The sequence below is a fragment of the Bombus vosnesenskii genome, unplaced genomic scaffold (assembly GCF_011952255.1).
Source record: "Bombus vosnesenskii isolate JDL3184/JDL3185 unplaced genomic scaffold, Bvos_JDL3184-5_v1.1 scf7180000013402, whole genome shotgun sequence".
Classification (NCBI taxonomy): domain Eukaryota; kingdom Metazoa; phylum Arthropoda; class Insecta; order Hymenoptera; family Apidae; genus Bombus; species Bombus vosnesenskii.
In genome coordinates this window covers 469,739-486,242 of record NW_022883025.1, presented here as the reverse complement: position 1 = coordinate 486,242, position 16,504 = coordinate 469,739, and positions in this window count along the sequence as shown.

The following is a 16,504-nucleotide window of genomic DNA, read 5'->3' as shown; positions in this document are numbered from 1 at the left end:
CGACAACAAATGCAAAGGAATTGCTCGTTTCCAGAGTCTTCTGTAACACCTTGTTTTCTCGCGAGTAGGCGAAATTCTACATGTTTTTTATTTTCGTAGAAAAATTTGTATGGGAATTTTATATTTCTATGTGTCTATTTCACATATTTCTGTTTATTTCTATTTTTCTAATTGCGTTCACAAAAATATGGATTTTTATAAACAGTCGCGAGTTACTTTTCGCTTGTGCAATTTTTGGGAAAATTTTAATTTCATTTTGTTGCGATTATTCCGAGCGAAGCTTGTGATAGGATAACGTGGCCCTGCTACACTGATTTTATTTGACATTTTGTTGCTGATGATTCACGGTTACGAGCTGGATGGATGGAGGGAGTCACGCAATTAGCAATTAGGACGAGTCCTGTCTCCTGCTTCGCGCGGATAAAAAACACTGGCCGAGGAAAGAGATAAATGGTATAACAGGATTTATCTTCCTCTGACAACACTTCCCTTTTGCAAATATAACGATGCACCTGCAACTGCTAATGCACAACAGCAATAACAATAGAAACACCAACGTGTGAGTTGTTTCACAACGTTGGTATAAGAATTATTTTTGCAAGTACAACGATGCACCTGCAACTGCTAATGAACAACAGCAATAACAATAGAAACACCAACGTGTGAGTTGTTTCACTACGTTGATATGAGAATTATGTTTGCAAGTACAACGATGCACCTGCAACTGCTAATGAACAACAGCAATAACAATAGAAACACCAACGTGTGAGTTGTTTCACAACGTTGGTATAAGAATTATTTTTGCAAGTACAACGATGCGCCTGCAACTGCTAATGAACAACAATAATAACAATAGAAACACCAACGTGTGAGTTGTTTCACTACGTTGGTATAAGAATTATTTTTGCAAGTACAACGATGCACCTGCAACTGCTAATGAACAACAGTAATAACAATAGAAACAGCAACGTGTGAGTTGTTTCACAACGTTGGTATAAGAATTATTTTTGCAAGTACAACGATGCACCTGCAACTGCTAATGAACAACAGCAATAACAATAGAAACACTAACGTGTGAGTTGTTTCACTACGTTGATATGAGAATTATGTTTGCAAGTACAACGATGCACCTGCAACTGCTAATGAACAACAGTAATAACAATAGAAATAGCAACGTGTGAGTTGTTTCACTACGTTGATATAGAACATATATATACAACATAGACAATCGTTCATTTATTCACAGATTATCGACACTCAATTTAAACCGAGTTACTTAATTTCACGACGTTTAATATTATTTTGTATTCTTGTATTTTATATACAACGATTAAAATATTGAAATTCAGGACCGACGTTCCGAAAGTTTAGAAAACATGTTGCACGTGCTTTCGAGTAAAATCAAAATAATAAATTACGATATTTACTAACGATAAGTGTACAAATGATGTACTTACATTCCATTTCCTTAAAATCACGTTCATGAAAATATGAGTTTGTATAAATTTGCATACCAGTCTATCGGGTTGGCAACTAAGTGATTGCGGATTTTGTCATTAGGTGGTATTGATAACATCCGCAATCACTTAGTTGCCAATAGTTACTATGAAGTTATTAAAGAAACGTGTCGCGTTGAGAATTTTCAGTAATTCTTTATACTGAAATAAGAATTGAAACGATTAGTCTACGCGAATCTAATTTTCCTAACAGCATAATTTCGCGAACACCGAAGAACGAATGCATACGAGGAAAATTTAAAGGAGGAAATTTAATTCATCGGTAGTCAACGTGATCGTCAATGATTGTTATCTCTGGAATGGGGCGTGAAATGTTGATAGTTTATTTAGTAACTAACGGTATTATCGTTTCTTATGTCATCGTACGTCGCATTACGAGTAATTTGCAAATTATTATGCGGAATCTACTGTACACGGTGGCCATAAAAATGCTCTTATAAACAGGTCATTTTCAACCAGCCGCACTGCAATTTTCTGCTAATCGCCTTATTATCAAATTACATATAACGTACTGGCAACTCGTGCATTAAAATTTCAATGTGCAAGTGTATAATCAGAGTTTATATTGTCGTGACTGGCCTTACGACGATAAAATCGCCAATATGTTTGGCTTAAATAACAAAAACCCTACTGTGTTGATGCTGTCACAATTGCTGCACTCGAAACAAAGGAACCACGAAACTTCATTGATATCTGCACATGATATTTCCACACTATCTGTTGATTTATCTTTCTCCCTGTACAATTCTGTATATACCTCGTTCATATTCATGTTGTCGTACTAATTGCCAAACAAGCGTCGTACTAATTGCGTGAGTGAAGATTTATGTCCACTACTCTGCACAAGCACTTCGATACTCGTGCAATCCAAACGAAACACTGATATTTTTAATACATTTTCAACACTACGATAGAAGAATGTTTCTCTATGTTTACCTCTTGCCATAGATTTTTTTTTTAATTATTTAATTTATACTTTACGATTTGTCCAGCTGGACATTTGGTAAATTGTTCTAACTTAATTGGTAAGTAACACGTGGATGGCTGCCCCCAGTGAGATACCATCTTCGAATTTGATTGTTTTATTTCTTTAGTGAGGTGAGTGTTTGTTTGTTAGGTTATGTCCTTTGTGAGATCTGTTGGGTGTCATGCCATAGGATCAAATTTTCTGTTAAATTAAAACTGAAACGAGTAATAATCATCTGTGATGAATAGCTGACGTTAACAACATCGAACAGACTTAACTCAAATTCATTTAACTTAGATATCTGTAGAAACAATTTCCATTAACCTTCAATCATCGCTTGTTTATTTATTCCAACTACCTGCCATATACTATAACGTACTCGTTACATGATACTCGAATTTCTGTTTTACCCTCTGTTGGAACACTCGTTAGGAATTGAATGTCCAAAAACGCTCGAACACGTGTTTGTTTATCTTCAATGAGTAGTTCGCTTGTCGAATTTCACGTGACTAATCCCGGCAACTCGAGAGATATGATTGTCCTTTAAAAAAAAAAAATGTCGCCCCTTTTTTATCCTTCCCAGGGTTCGTATTCGCAAAAATGTTATGTTACCCCACGCCTTCGTCATAAAACATGTATACCGTTCAAATTTCACGTTTCTAGGTACAGCGGTTTGGACTGTGCGTTGGCAAGTAAATCGGTGGGTTGTGCACTGTACACTCTGTTGCTCAGTTACACTTGTTAACTAACGTTGTACACTGGATTCGTTTTACGCCAATGAAAATCGCGTAAATAAAGCCTGTTAGTGTAAAAGAAAAAATATGTACACATACGATGACTAGCACAACGTGATGTACCTTTATCCTCATCCTGTACAACACTGACGCGTTTGAACATGGCCGAGCAAATTACTGTACACACTTGTTGCTCTCAAAACTTCTAGCCTACTGTATATATACACTGGTATATACAACATATATACAGGTGTACAAAATGCTGCGTAAGCGCAGCCGCCAATTCTTCGCAGTGTGTCGTAACTGACATTGTTCCTCTGGAAATCACAGCGAAATGGGCATCGCGTTTAAGTTCAAGAGTTTTATTCGAAGCATTAGCTTGTCCAAAATGTATCTTCTTTTTACAAACATGTCTTCTACAACAACGCATCTTTACACAAACACGAAAGCTAATCTGTCAGATGTTAAATATTTTAATAAAAGAAAATGTACCATACGTGATTCAATAGAATAATACAAAACAAAAATGTCATGCGTCTATTATTTCCTTATATAAGAAAAGAAACTTTTCGGACGACCCAATACATTTTACATACTTGCAACAATTTCATACAATTCGGAAACGTGCAAACACGAACGCACGATAGTGTACGTAGAAACCTGTATCTTCCAAACGCATCGTTCGGCCAAGCAAAGATCCTGTTTTTCAGGTCTACTATCTTGTCCAACGATACCCGACAAATTTCGTGGCTGTCATTCGGGATAACATCGAAAGGAATCAGGGCACTGTGACTGGATCGGTCGTCCCTGGAGTATCGCGTCTACCGTGCTAGTGGCTCACGCACCGTAGCACAGAGAGGCAACACAGCCGTCTTGGTTGCACCCTGAAATAAGGTAGCCCCGACGACGAACCAAGGAGCCGACGTGGGTGGCCCCAGAGAGATTTGCCTTCCGCTAAATATCGCCTTTGCGCCCTCGACGTGGGTGGCCCTCTCTCTTTCTCTCGCTGCTCGCTGGCCGAGGGGAATCCTCATCCTCCGTGGCGTGGCTGCTTTTGCCCTCCTTCGTCCTCCGTCCAGGAGCAACCGTTGTTGTCTCCTGTCCTCCTCCTCCTCCTCCTCCTCCTCCTCCTCCTCTTCCTCTTCTATCTTCTCTTCCTTCGTCGTCATCTTCTTCTTCCTTCTCCTCCTCTTTCTCTTCCTCTTCTCCTTCACTCTGCCTACCATTTCTCTATGTATGCGTGATATTGGAGGATCGCGACGAGGATTCCTCTGGAAAGAAACGGTTCCAGGGAAAGGAGAGCGGCTCTCAAAGATGAATAGGTGTTATTATAGGTAAAGGTAATGAAAGATATTGTTACGCTGTAATAAATAGTATGCGGAATCCGAAGGCGAGCCCATGGTGAGTTGAGATCGGTGCAAGCTGAACTGAGACGGTAATGATCGGTGTTCGAAGCCGTTTCCCTTCTTGCTTTATTGAGGCTAGCCAGGCAACCCGTTTGAGGGTAGATTTAGTGTTTCACGGGGAAATTAAGGTCGATTAGAACCCGGCGAATGAGGAGTGGCGAGAGCTGCTCTTAGCGTTTGCACGGTGATCATACGCCAGGAGCGAGACGCACAGGCTAATTGTCCATTGCCATTGTGCCCTTCTTTTTACCCATTTAAGCGGTGATTAACGTTAATTGTTGCGTTCTCCGGAATAATTTCTTGATGGCTCGTCGATGGTCCTGCGTGTAATTATATGGAAACAATAAATGATTAATAATTATGAGATTAACGAATTAAATGAGATAGTAAGATCGTTGTTCGAACAAGTAACAACAATCACTGTAGAGGCAACTTACTTGCCATATCGTATCGTAGAATTTACGCTCGTTTATTAGCTTGAGGATAATCCAGGCTTTAGAACATAGACTTTCTTATTAATTGAATTATCATGGAAGTGTAATTAATTTCTAATAGGAAATAACTGGGTGCTAATAAAATTGTAATCGACTCTAATTTCTTAATAAGTACAATTTTTTCATAAGTATCACTTGTCGTTCTAAGAAACAACCTCCTTCCTTTCAAAAAAAGATTTTTTTTTTATTTATTTGTTGAAATCACAATCAATTCTCGCGTTGAGAATTTTCAGTAATTTTTCTGGCGTGGCGCAGTGACATTGCTGTTTATTTATAATAAGTTAATGCTTATTATAGATAAGTATAATTTATAAGTATTATAAGTGCATATGCTCAAAAAAAGATGACCCTAAAAGATCTGTTGAAACACTAACCTCAGCAGACTCGGTCAAACGACGGGTTTCGAAATTTAATTTAAAATTCCACGTTCATCTAACTTTCCGTAAACTCTTACACTGTCTTGTTAATTGTTAATATAACAATTTACCTAAAGTCAGATGAGCAAAAGAAACAACGACGAATGCACAATTTGAAATTGAATTTTGAAACCTGCTAAGGTTAATGTTCAATTTTTAATAACAATACTTCTCCACCGACGAATTGTTAATTTTTTATCTAACAGAAATATAATTCTTCCTCGTTTTGCTTTATCTTCTTCGTAAAATTCATAACAGGAGAGTCTGCCCTCCCTTCGACGTATATACTCGTTGTCGTTTGATTTGAACTACGCGCTCCCTAGGCGATTCTTAAAACGAAATTCCCCACGTACCTTGAAAATAACACTTATTTATCTATTTTATCGAACGTGCGCTACGATCCGGAGCCAAAGGGTCCCCAACTTCTCGAGCGAATGGCTTGCGTAATCAATTAGCACCCTCGGCGAGCGGCACGCGGAGGAATGTCGAACGTGTGCAACTCGCGGCGTAACGTTGCACAGCTAAGAATGAGAATTCCGGCGCAGAAGAAGACAGACGGAAAGAACAGGCAGAAAAAGTTGGCCAATTGTACAGTATAAATAACGTCCGGCGCGCGCAAGAACGACGCGAGCGAGGGCGTTTTTACGCGCGGTTCTGCCAAGACGCAAAGGAAAAGAAAAGAAAGCGAAACAAAACGGAAGAGTAGGCGAGCTAAGTCGAAACGCGTATACAGTGGCGTGCAAAAGTTTTCGGTTGCGTAGACTTTTCCCTCTCTTTTCTCTTTAATTTCAGTATCATTTGTTATATGTTATATTGTATATATATATACAGGGTGTCCCAGAACCGATAGCACAACCGAGGAGCGCTAGGATCTACGTGAAAAGATATGTGTGAAATGTAGAATATGTTTTTTACGTTTGAGACTTCGTTGTTGAGAAAACCGAGCTTGGAAATTTGATTGCTATACGTAAATTTGGATAGTTGGCGATTTGATAGATTGTGAGATCAGCTGCGAAGATATTTTTCCATTTGAGGCTTCGTTTTCGAGAAAACATAGTTTCATCGTGTTTACTCAACAATTTTATTTCCTTCCAGTTAAAAAATATCCACGTTTGAATTTTATTTGGAGATCTGTCGGATGCAGTTGATGACCGAGTTTGGATACAAGTTTTTGAGAGGTGAGTTGAATGGCGACTTCTCAGCGAAGAAACCTTAAAAAATACCACTTTTGTACAACTTGTCATTAAACGCATTTGTTTCTTCCCAGCGTCCAAGGGAAATTTATTATATTTTTATTTCAGTTTATTTTTTTTCTCTAATATTATTATTATTTTTCTGTCAAAATACCTACGTGCCGAATATGGAGGAGCACGTTGAGTGTACGCAACATGCAACATGATGATGATGGTAGAGGATTATATTCATTCCATAGCGAGGATTATAATAGACGGAATAATAGTGAAAAATAGGTGAGATGTATTCGCTGTTTTCGTTGGGATCATGAAGAATGTACTGCAGGTTCGTGGTGTAGGAAACCTGTAGGAAACAAAGAAAATGAATGTGATATAATACAAGCTAAAAATTGCAACATATCTGTTCCTTCTTTATTTATATAAATATCCATTTTTCATAGAAGAAGCAAAGTTTCCTGAGATTTCTTTACAAATTTCCTAGGTGTTGCATAGCAGGTGTTACATAACCTAAGTGTAGCGTTTCTTAAATTCGCAGCATTTCACATTTTCTGTTACTCTAGGACCCTTCAACTTTTCCATAGTTAACAATCAACGTACGAGCGTCTATTAATTTTGTCGCGTGTTAACGTCGCGTTATTCTCGCCGCAAGGAAAGCATGTTGCTCTATTTACGATGTTTCTCAGATCAGCTGTTCCATGTTAGGTTAGGTTACCCTACAGCGACTCACCAAAGTGTTCCAGCACCCTTTAAAATAGAATAACCGCTCGAAAATTCGACCAAACGACTCGATTCTTCTTACAACTTCCAAAGTCTACTTCACCAGACGACGTGTAAACGAAATTCGGGAAAAATCGCAATCAGAGTGCGAATAAAGTAACAGAGGCCGCTCCTCGCAACTCTTCTTCCCGAGTCTCGAACGAAACTGCAAAGAAAAAAAGATTTTGTAAATTCAGGTCGCTTGCACGTAATATGCAGCGTTTTATTCGTCCTTCCTCTATTTCAGCCTGCGCTTTTTTCACCTTCCACCTTTCGAGCAAGACGCGCGCGTGCACGATCGTTGAACCAGAAGAAAAAGGACTCACGATGGATGATGGTAGCGAGCGAAAGGCAGGAAAGAGAGCAACGATAGGAGAGAGGAGAATCGAAGTGAGAGTGGAGCGGTGAATCAGAGGGGAGCTAGAGAAAGGAGAGCTAGAGAAAGGAGAGAAAGAAGAGAACGGAGCGAGCCAAGAGCAGAGGCAGCGAAGGAGAGACGGAGAGAAGGTCAGAGAGGCGACACAACGCGTGTGGTCCACCCTCTGTTGGACGACGAGCAGGTCGAGACCAGGACGACGACAGCATCTTATCCGAGACCTCCGGATCGATCGATCAATGGCGAGATCGATGCCTTCTCGGGCCAGACCGATCGAGTACTTACTTACGTGGCACGCTCGGCCGCACAAGTATTTTTCACCCTGCAGGCGGCGACGACCACGAACGACCACGTGCATCGTTCAGTCTCGACAAACCATATCGTACGCGATATTGGAATTGGTCTGCTGGAAAAATGCCTTTTTTCTCTCACTTTTTCTTCATTCGGGTTTTTGCCCACGAGAATTTCGGATGACTGTGCACCGTGTAGGCTGCACATCGTTTAAGCTACGAGAGTGAGAGAGGCAATGGTGCGGTAAAAGTGAAACTAAGGTCGTTGCTGCACGACCAAGTTTCTCGGTACCGTTGGAAATTATATGCCGTCGTGTTATTTGCAAAGAAGCATGTCAATACCATCCAATGACAAAATCCGCAATCACTTAGTTGCCAAGCCAATACGTAGTTTGTAAACTGAAGATTCCTTGTAAACGACACTGTAAATGGAAAAATTGAAAAATCTTATTTTTTTTTATAGGGACACACCGTGGTACAGAATTTAAGAGAAATTTTGCATTTGTAAATAATTACTAATTTTACTGTATAACAGAATGTTTTTTTATTATTATTTAATTTGTACTTTACAATTTGTCCAGCTGGACATTTGGTAAATGTAAGAGAATGCAAGTGCCATATGCGATACACATGTTGCAACACACGCACGCTGAATATCACCAATTTAATAACAATTCTTACTCGCCACGTTATAAACTATATTTTTGTAATAAAGATAAAAAGAACATATGGGAAAAAGTGTATCTTTTGTTTTTGTACATGTCGCGTGGGGACAAACAGGATTGTTGCTTGCAGTGTCTGCAAATTTGAACCAATGGCACATTCGGTTTTCTGTATTTTCTACTTCTTGTTCGTTCATAATTGCAATATATCAATGCAAAAAGTAGAACATTTTCTGACGCATCAACAAATAAAATTTCGAAAATCTATCAGAAAACTTGACGTTTTTGGTGATACTTACAGCGTTGTCTATATGATACACTGTAATTAAATTATCATTTAATTTTTACCTGATCATTGTTGAATGGATTTATCATTTAACGTCGTTAAATGTGAAAGTAGAAACATCATTGAACAAGCTTTCTTAAACTTTTCCCTTTTTGATGAAAGCAACATACATTTGCATATTCTAAACCATTTCACTTTTCTTCCAAACATTTTCCTGTATCCTGTGAGCAGCCCGTAGAACGAGTGGAAAATCGTGGAATCTGCAAGAATCGAAGAGTTAACCACCTGTTGCGACCTGTTTGAAAAAACACTCCACTAACCTCCAAATCGGACAAATTGTGAATGTAAACAACTAAATAAAAAAAAAACTAACCTTACTAAAGAAATAAAACTCGAAGATGGTATCCTGCTGGGAGTAGCCATCCACATGTTAATTATCAATTAAGAAAAATGTACCAAATGTTCAGCTGGGCAAACTGTAAAATACAAATAAAAAATAAAAAAAACCTGTTTGAAAATCGTGTACCTAAAATGTATCGCATTGTTCACGTTACATACAATTTCTCTTATTTGTCCCTTTCATTTCGTCTTGGCCTTCAAATATTCCTGACGTCTTAAAACTTACGAATGTATTTTACTTTTCACTTAAATTGTTATTTAAATAGCAAACTGTAACATGACGAGTTGGTAAGTACTGGCGTTTTTTCGTGACGAGTATACTCATCGAAAAAGCAGCCTACTGGCTAACGAACAGATTCATAGCGAAAAGGAACGAGGGCCAATATCGCGGTTGAAAAATCACGCAAGAACCGAGGCCGGTGAACGCGGTGCTGGTTATAATACCAAGACGCAGCCGGTCACCTAATGCTAATGCAACTACCATTAGCAAGTAGTGAATCGAATGTAAAGTCGGACGTAAGGTGGGACCACACAGGTCGACGGTAGAGGGTTATACGGGGCCAGCAGATGCAGTGCCCCATAAACAGCGGGGCGGGACCACCCAACGCGCCTCTTCCTTCGTTTCGTTCCTTCGTCTGTTTCCTTAATAACCACGATAGCCGGCCGGTTGCAGCGCGAGAAACGCGTATATAGCTTAGCCACGTGACAGTCCGCGAAAGTGAACGCGTAACGCGCGCGAACCCTCGCCAGGATCACCGTATCTACGCCAATTATCGTAATTTAATGGAACAACGATAACAATTACCGGGAGAAGGGATCGTTTGGTGAACGAGAACGCGTAAATTAAGCCTTCGTGTAGCGTAGATTGTGCAGTCTAATGATCTCGAGTCAGTTTTTTCCGAGCGGAGAGCTGATCGAGAAAAGACTGAAATCTTATCTACAAAATTCCACTTTGTAGCGATGTCTTTTCTTTTCTTTTTTTGGGACGATTAAATGGACGAAGTTTTGTGTGGCGAGCAGTTTGCTTCTTTGAAAGCGTATCTCTGCGTGTAGTTTTATTGCTGAAAATTACTGAAGTTGGCAAAAACTATAACATTAATTCCCTATAACACTTCGTACAAAGCTGACGAATTGCACCGGTGTCGCATTGAGCTCGATTTTCTTATTGGGTTGGCACTACTTAGTTTCTAACCTAATAATGTCGATCGCGGTGTCGCTTGTTGCCCATGTTCACGCGCGAAACAGGGAAAGAAAGTGAGATTGCAAGGGTCGTAAAGTCATGCCTCATACTGCTTTATGGGGTTCGCGTGTTACCGACCCGTTTTGTTGAATTCCACCGGTCCTCGTCGGATTTCCTCGCTTCGCCTGCTTTCACGACGTTTGTCACGTTGCTGATCGTTGTTGGGATACGTACATAATGCATAATATACGAACGACCCGTGGCGAGGTTTATTCGATACCTTTGAATTCGCATAATCGCGAGTACCTTCGTTTCAATAATAAACAACTCTCGTTAAATATACTGAAACGTTTAAACAAGTTGTTGCCAGTTAGACTGGAAAATCACCGATAAGATTTAAGATGCTGTTACAATAATTATATTCTTCTTATAAATTTGAAGATACAAAGAGATCGCAGCAGAGAAATATAAAAATTACATTTTGTTCTTACTCTGGTGGAACATCTAGACATTAAAATGTACTGGCTAATCAGCCACACATTTAACCTAGTTAGACAAATTTACCAAATGCCCTGCTGGACAAACTGTAAAGCAGAAATTAAAATAAAAAAAAACATTTAACCTTCCTCTTGTACGGACAATAAATTAAAAATATATAAAAGCAGTAGATATAAAACAGCACTAGAAAGCTACATACGGAAGATGGAATAACTGCAAGCTTAGGACTCTTCATGGTGTATTAGGAACGAAGAAATTCGAAATTAAATGAAAATTCGACACTAAAGTTCCAGTAGTTTTTTTTTATTATTTAATTTGTACTTTACAATTTGTCCAGCTGGACATTCTGTAAAATTCCAGCAGTGTGGCATAAAAAAAACTTGATTGTCACTACGCATGTGTACGAATATATATATGCGCATTGTCAGTCCGCAATGGCATCTGAATGGAGATGATTATTCACAAATCCCCAGAATAATAATATGCCAAATGTCTTCGTAGACAGTAGAGAAGAAAGATTTTTGTTGATCGTTGGTCCACAATAGCCAATCTTTTCTTCGAATTGTTTACAAGTAGAGTTAACTTTTATGCGAAATCTATTGGTGTCTGTAATAATATGTTAAGTCACATTTTCATCTTTTTTCTTTTTTTTTTTTGCCAGAAGTAATCAATTGCAGTAGATTCAATTGTCCTATACTTGTAAAATATATTTACAAAATTTAGATATTCTATTTAGATATCCTAGATATCCTAACCTATTCGAGGAAATCAGCTTCTCGATACAACCACCGAATGCTACTACGAATTAAATCAATGAACGATTACCTCGCTGATAAATTGGGATAAGCGTGCCGTTTGAAAATTCCACTCTTCTATCTTATCTGATAAGCAACGTCGAATAAACTCGTATCTGTTCGATGGAAACGTTAGAAAATCCATATCGCTCCACGGTTAAATTAACAGAGTGGAGCTGTTGCGCGACACAGCTACACAGACTACACGGACACAAGGGGACATAAATGGCTGTCGAAGAAACGTACTTTACGATTCCTCGGTTCTTCAGATAAAACGAACGATTTTGTGTATTCAGTTGTACCGTGTCACGCATTAATTATGGACGTGACTAAAACCACGTGTGGGAACATTCGAAGTTGGCTACCTGTCTTCAACCCAACACGTGTGCGCTTTCTCAAAGGCCAGCTTCCTATATTGCTGCGTCAGATTGACTCTCGAGGAGAGATAATGATAGCCAGAAGCTACTTTAACGGAGTAACGATGCTTGTTCGTCGGCCGTCTACCTATCGAATGCGGTGACAGCGTCGAGTACGATTTACATCGGAACGCATGGCCGCCGTTCGATGCTCTTTAATATCGTAAAATGGAATTGGAAATATGGAACATGCCGACGCAAAACGAGATGAGCAATAAGTTGGTAACATAGCGGTGAAGCTAGAAAAATTTACCGAATGTCCATATGTACAAATCCGAATGTAAAGTACAAATTAAATAATAAAAAAAAGAACAGCGGTGACCCTTAACCTATTTCACCTCACGGCATGAACAAATTAATTACTAAAATTACTAAAATTCGAAAAATAGATTGTATGTTTATATTTATCATACACGAATCTGTCTATAGTTTCCATTATTAGTTAGAGGACCAGGATCGCCAAATTTCACAATTTCGTATTCGTTTTAAATATTTAACGTTGGAACTTATTGTATGTCCATATATGGACTGTTATGTCTTTATTGTATTTTTAATACAATATACCAGCTAATGTATCTTGGAAGATGATAAACATACAGTAATTTTCCATTCATTATGCTCCCTAACTTTTGTCACTAAGTGCATATAGCTGTGCTGTTTTCCACTGTAATATTAACTCCAATTCGATATTCCGCAATATGAAATATCTTTCTCGTAATAATAAAGAATGTAAGAAATGGTCAAGTAATAAAAGATCAAAGATGTACTCTTCCATCATTGAAAATTATTATTTCCACGAAACGTATCGATGAAACGTTCGCCTAGATTCTACTGTGTTTCAAATTTTTGTTAAAATATTACAGCAGCAACGTAATTATTGTTTTAGTTCCACCTTTGATATATGACCGTTTTCTTGGAATTCTAGTGCGAAAAATTTTTTTGCGACCTTTCAGACCGAAACTGCTTGTCCTTTTTCAGACTCCTCTTTTCAACCAGCTAGGTTCTATTAATGACCAACGCGGTCTTCTCGTACGACTTGTTTTTCGACTCTCCTCGTTACGAAAATTAAATTTCATCCTATTAATATTCGTTATACGACAGCGAAATTTTAATACCAATTCCATGATTATTTTACTAGAAGGAATGCTTAATTCGAATAGGTGAAATTACGCAAGTCAAGTCATCCGCTATTGTCGTATCTTACAGGCCAAAAATATTTTTCGTTTGAAAATTTAATGAAAAATTCCACGTTCATCGTTATTTCTTTCGTTCATCTAACTTCATGAAAATTAATCTGATCAATCAATTTCTCAATTTCTGTTAATGCGAGAGTCTACATAAAGTTAGATGAACGAAAGAAATAACGACGAATGTACATTTTTACGTGCATTGTTTGACCGCGTCTTTTAAGGTTAGTTGTCGTATCCTAACCTGTCGATCTTTATCCCAAACAACGCCACTCTCATCCTTTAAAAAGCTACGAGCGAAACGTTTGATTCATCATCGGGTTCGATCGCTAACGGAATCGACGTATCTTCTTCGGGGCAGTTGCTCGACGAGACTTTATCTTTTTAGGCTTATGGATTAGACGCGTTCACGAAACATGATTTATGCCGGCTTAATAGTTTCACGGCGGTTCCCGGCATTCGGCCAGCCCATAATCCTTTTTATTACCTCAAAGACGTTTCACGGTGACGGGTCTATCTATGTGGAATTCAGGTATCGTGCATCTAAAAAAGCCAAAGCCGGCAATAAAGTGTCCCGAAGAGTTCATAAAAGTCGGCGCTTTCACTGAAAACGCGTTCTCCTGTCCATTGGACAGCCACCGCGGGGCCATTAACTTTAACCTACACGCGATCCACCATTGACTGTATCGTGAACGCAATTTCCAGTGTGTACACGACACCCTTTTTCTTCTTCTTCTTCTCTTCTACTTCTTCTTCTTCTTTCCTTTTTCTCTTTAAGTTCTTTGTTTCTAGTCACGCGCCTGTTATACACTCGTTCCTTTTTGTCTTCTCCCCCTCCTTCCCCCGCCCCGCTCCACTAATTTTTTTTTCTCTTCCCTTCAGCTTCCCAACTTTTTCTTTTTTCTTTGCTCCCTTTGGAAATCTCGAATTTCTAGGAAAGCAGCAAAGGATTGTGAGTCCTAGGGAGATCCGACCACCCACGTGGAGACGGGGTCTTACACTTTACAGCCTGCTGGAGTGTCCGGATACGGGATATTTTTGGTAACTTTAAACCACAAAATGTAGCACAAGATTATGCAGCGTTCTCATTTTTCCTTTTCTCTCACTTGCGGGACAGAGAGAGAGAGAGAGAAAGAGAGAGAGACACAGGGTAAACAGTAGCGCAAGGAAGTTGCTTCGACTTACGTGTCTTGATATTGGAGGTCTACGGAGGAAAGAACGTTTTCGATAAGATAATTTTATTTGTAATTTGGCATGTGCTTTGGATTGTACGGAATATAGAAATATGCAAATACGCAGTGGGGAAAATAAAAATAATCTCTTTTCTTATATCCTTATTTGAATTATAGAAGTATGTAAATGTGTAATGGGGAAAATAGAGACTTTTTTGTATAATATGTGACTGTTGTAATGGAGAGTGTAATGGAGAATGTAGAGATCGTTCTTCCAATAATTTATGAATATTGTGTTGGCCTATGTAGAATATACAAATACGTAAATATTTAACGAGGGGAGGAGATCATTATTTTCCCCATAACTTATGAATATTATTTTGTATTATGTGAAATACATAGAAGTATACAAAATTAGAAGAGAAGTGTGCAAAATTACACAGTAAAGGAATTTCTTCGATATAAAATATGCTTGCTTTTAATATTCCTCTTATTTTTTATTCTCGCCTTGATCTCGTTTTACCCGAACGTGTTAACATTTTCCTGTTGCACAGAAATCGAACAGAACTCGAGGATGAAGGACGAAAGCAAGCCCGAAAAATTTGTAATTCGTAATACATTTTTCACGATTTTTCTTCAAATAAAAATCCTTGTATAACAATTAAGCTTTTAAAGACTAAGAAATAAATCTTCCCAAAGAAACTGCACGATTCCTAAAGCGATACCATCACCAAGAAAATAATTTTCTTGCATTCGTGTTGCAATGGCTGATAAAGCCATGATACAAGAGATACAAGAGATGCAATTCAATTAACTGTTTTTGTTATCATGACAGGCGTGCAATTGGTCGCAAATTGCAGTTCGGTCACGTCGTTTCTATCTGATTATAATCGACGGCTTAAATGTCCAAACCAACCAACGTCTATATCACAGCAAATAATTCGTCGAACGATATAACGCAACTGCAATTTCTTGCATGACGTTTAACGCCATAGGTCGCGACTGACTCTTAATGGTCGATTGTTTCATGCAAAAAGACGTTCCGTGTCAAGGATCACGATGAGTAATCGACTTCGAAGGATAATCGAGGATTCTTCCTCGGCGCTCCAGTTATTAAATCTGATTCCACTTTTAGCTGAAAGCGAATTCAGGCCTGTCTCTATTCGAAGTTGATAGATTAGTCGCAGGCTCATTAATCACCGTTTAATTAGTCTCGAATTAATTATTGTGTTCGAGCGAGACGCAAGAGATCATTTTCGCTAATAGCATGCAGATTAGATGAATCCTAAATGTTGACTCGTGCACAAATAGTTTTTTGGTAATTTTGTGGTTGAAATTATTTGTAATACAGTTTTTGTGACAGAGAATTAGACACGAATTTAATTTCTTTTGATATTGAAGGAATTTCAGTCGAACAATCTTCTGTTCTGGAAATTAAACATTTAGGACGTCAGGTATCTTAATTTTCTTATGATGATCAACAAATTTCAGTCGAATATGTTTCAAGGTCTGAAGCAGATTTTTTTACAGATTCTGAAACTATCTTCTCACTTGAAGCATTTAAGGTGGACAATTTTCAAGTATTAAACTTATACTTTAAAAAGTATTTTTCAAACTGAGATGAATAACTTTCAAACTTTAAATATGTAGTTCTCTACAGTAAATCTAGGCGAAGGTATGTTTCCATTGAAAGATTGGAAATATTTTCAAGTTTTAAACGGAGCCTGTAACAAATAATTTAAAGGCTAAAATATTTTTCAA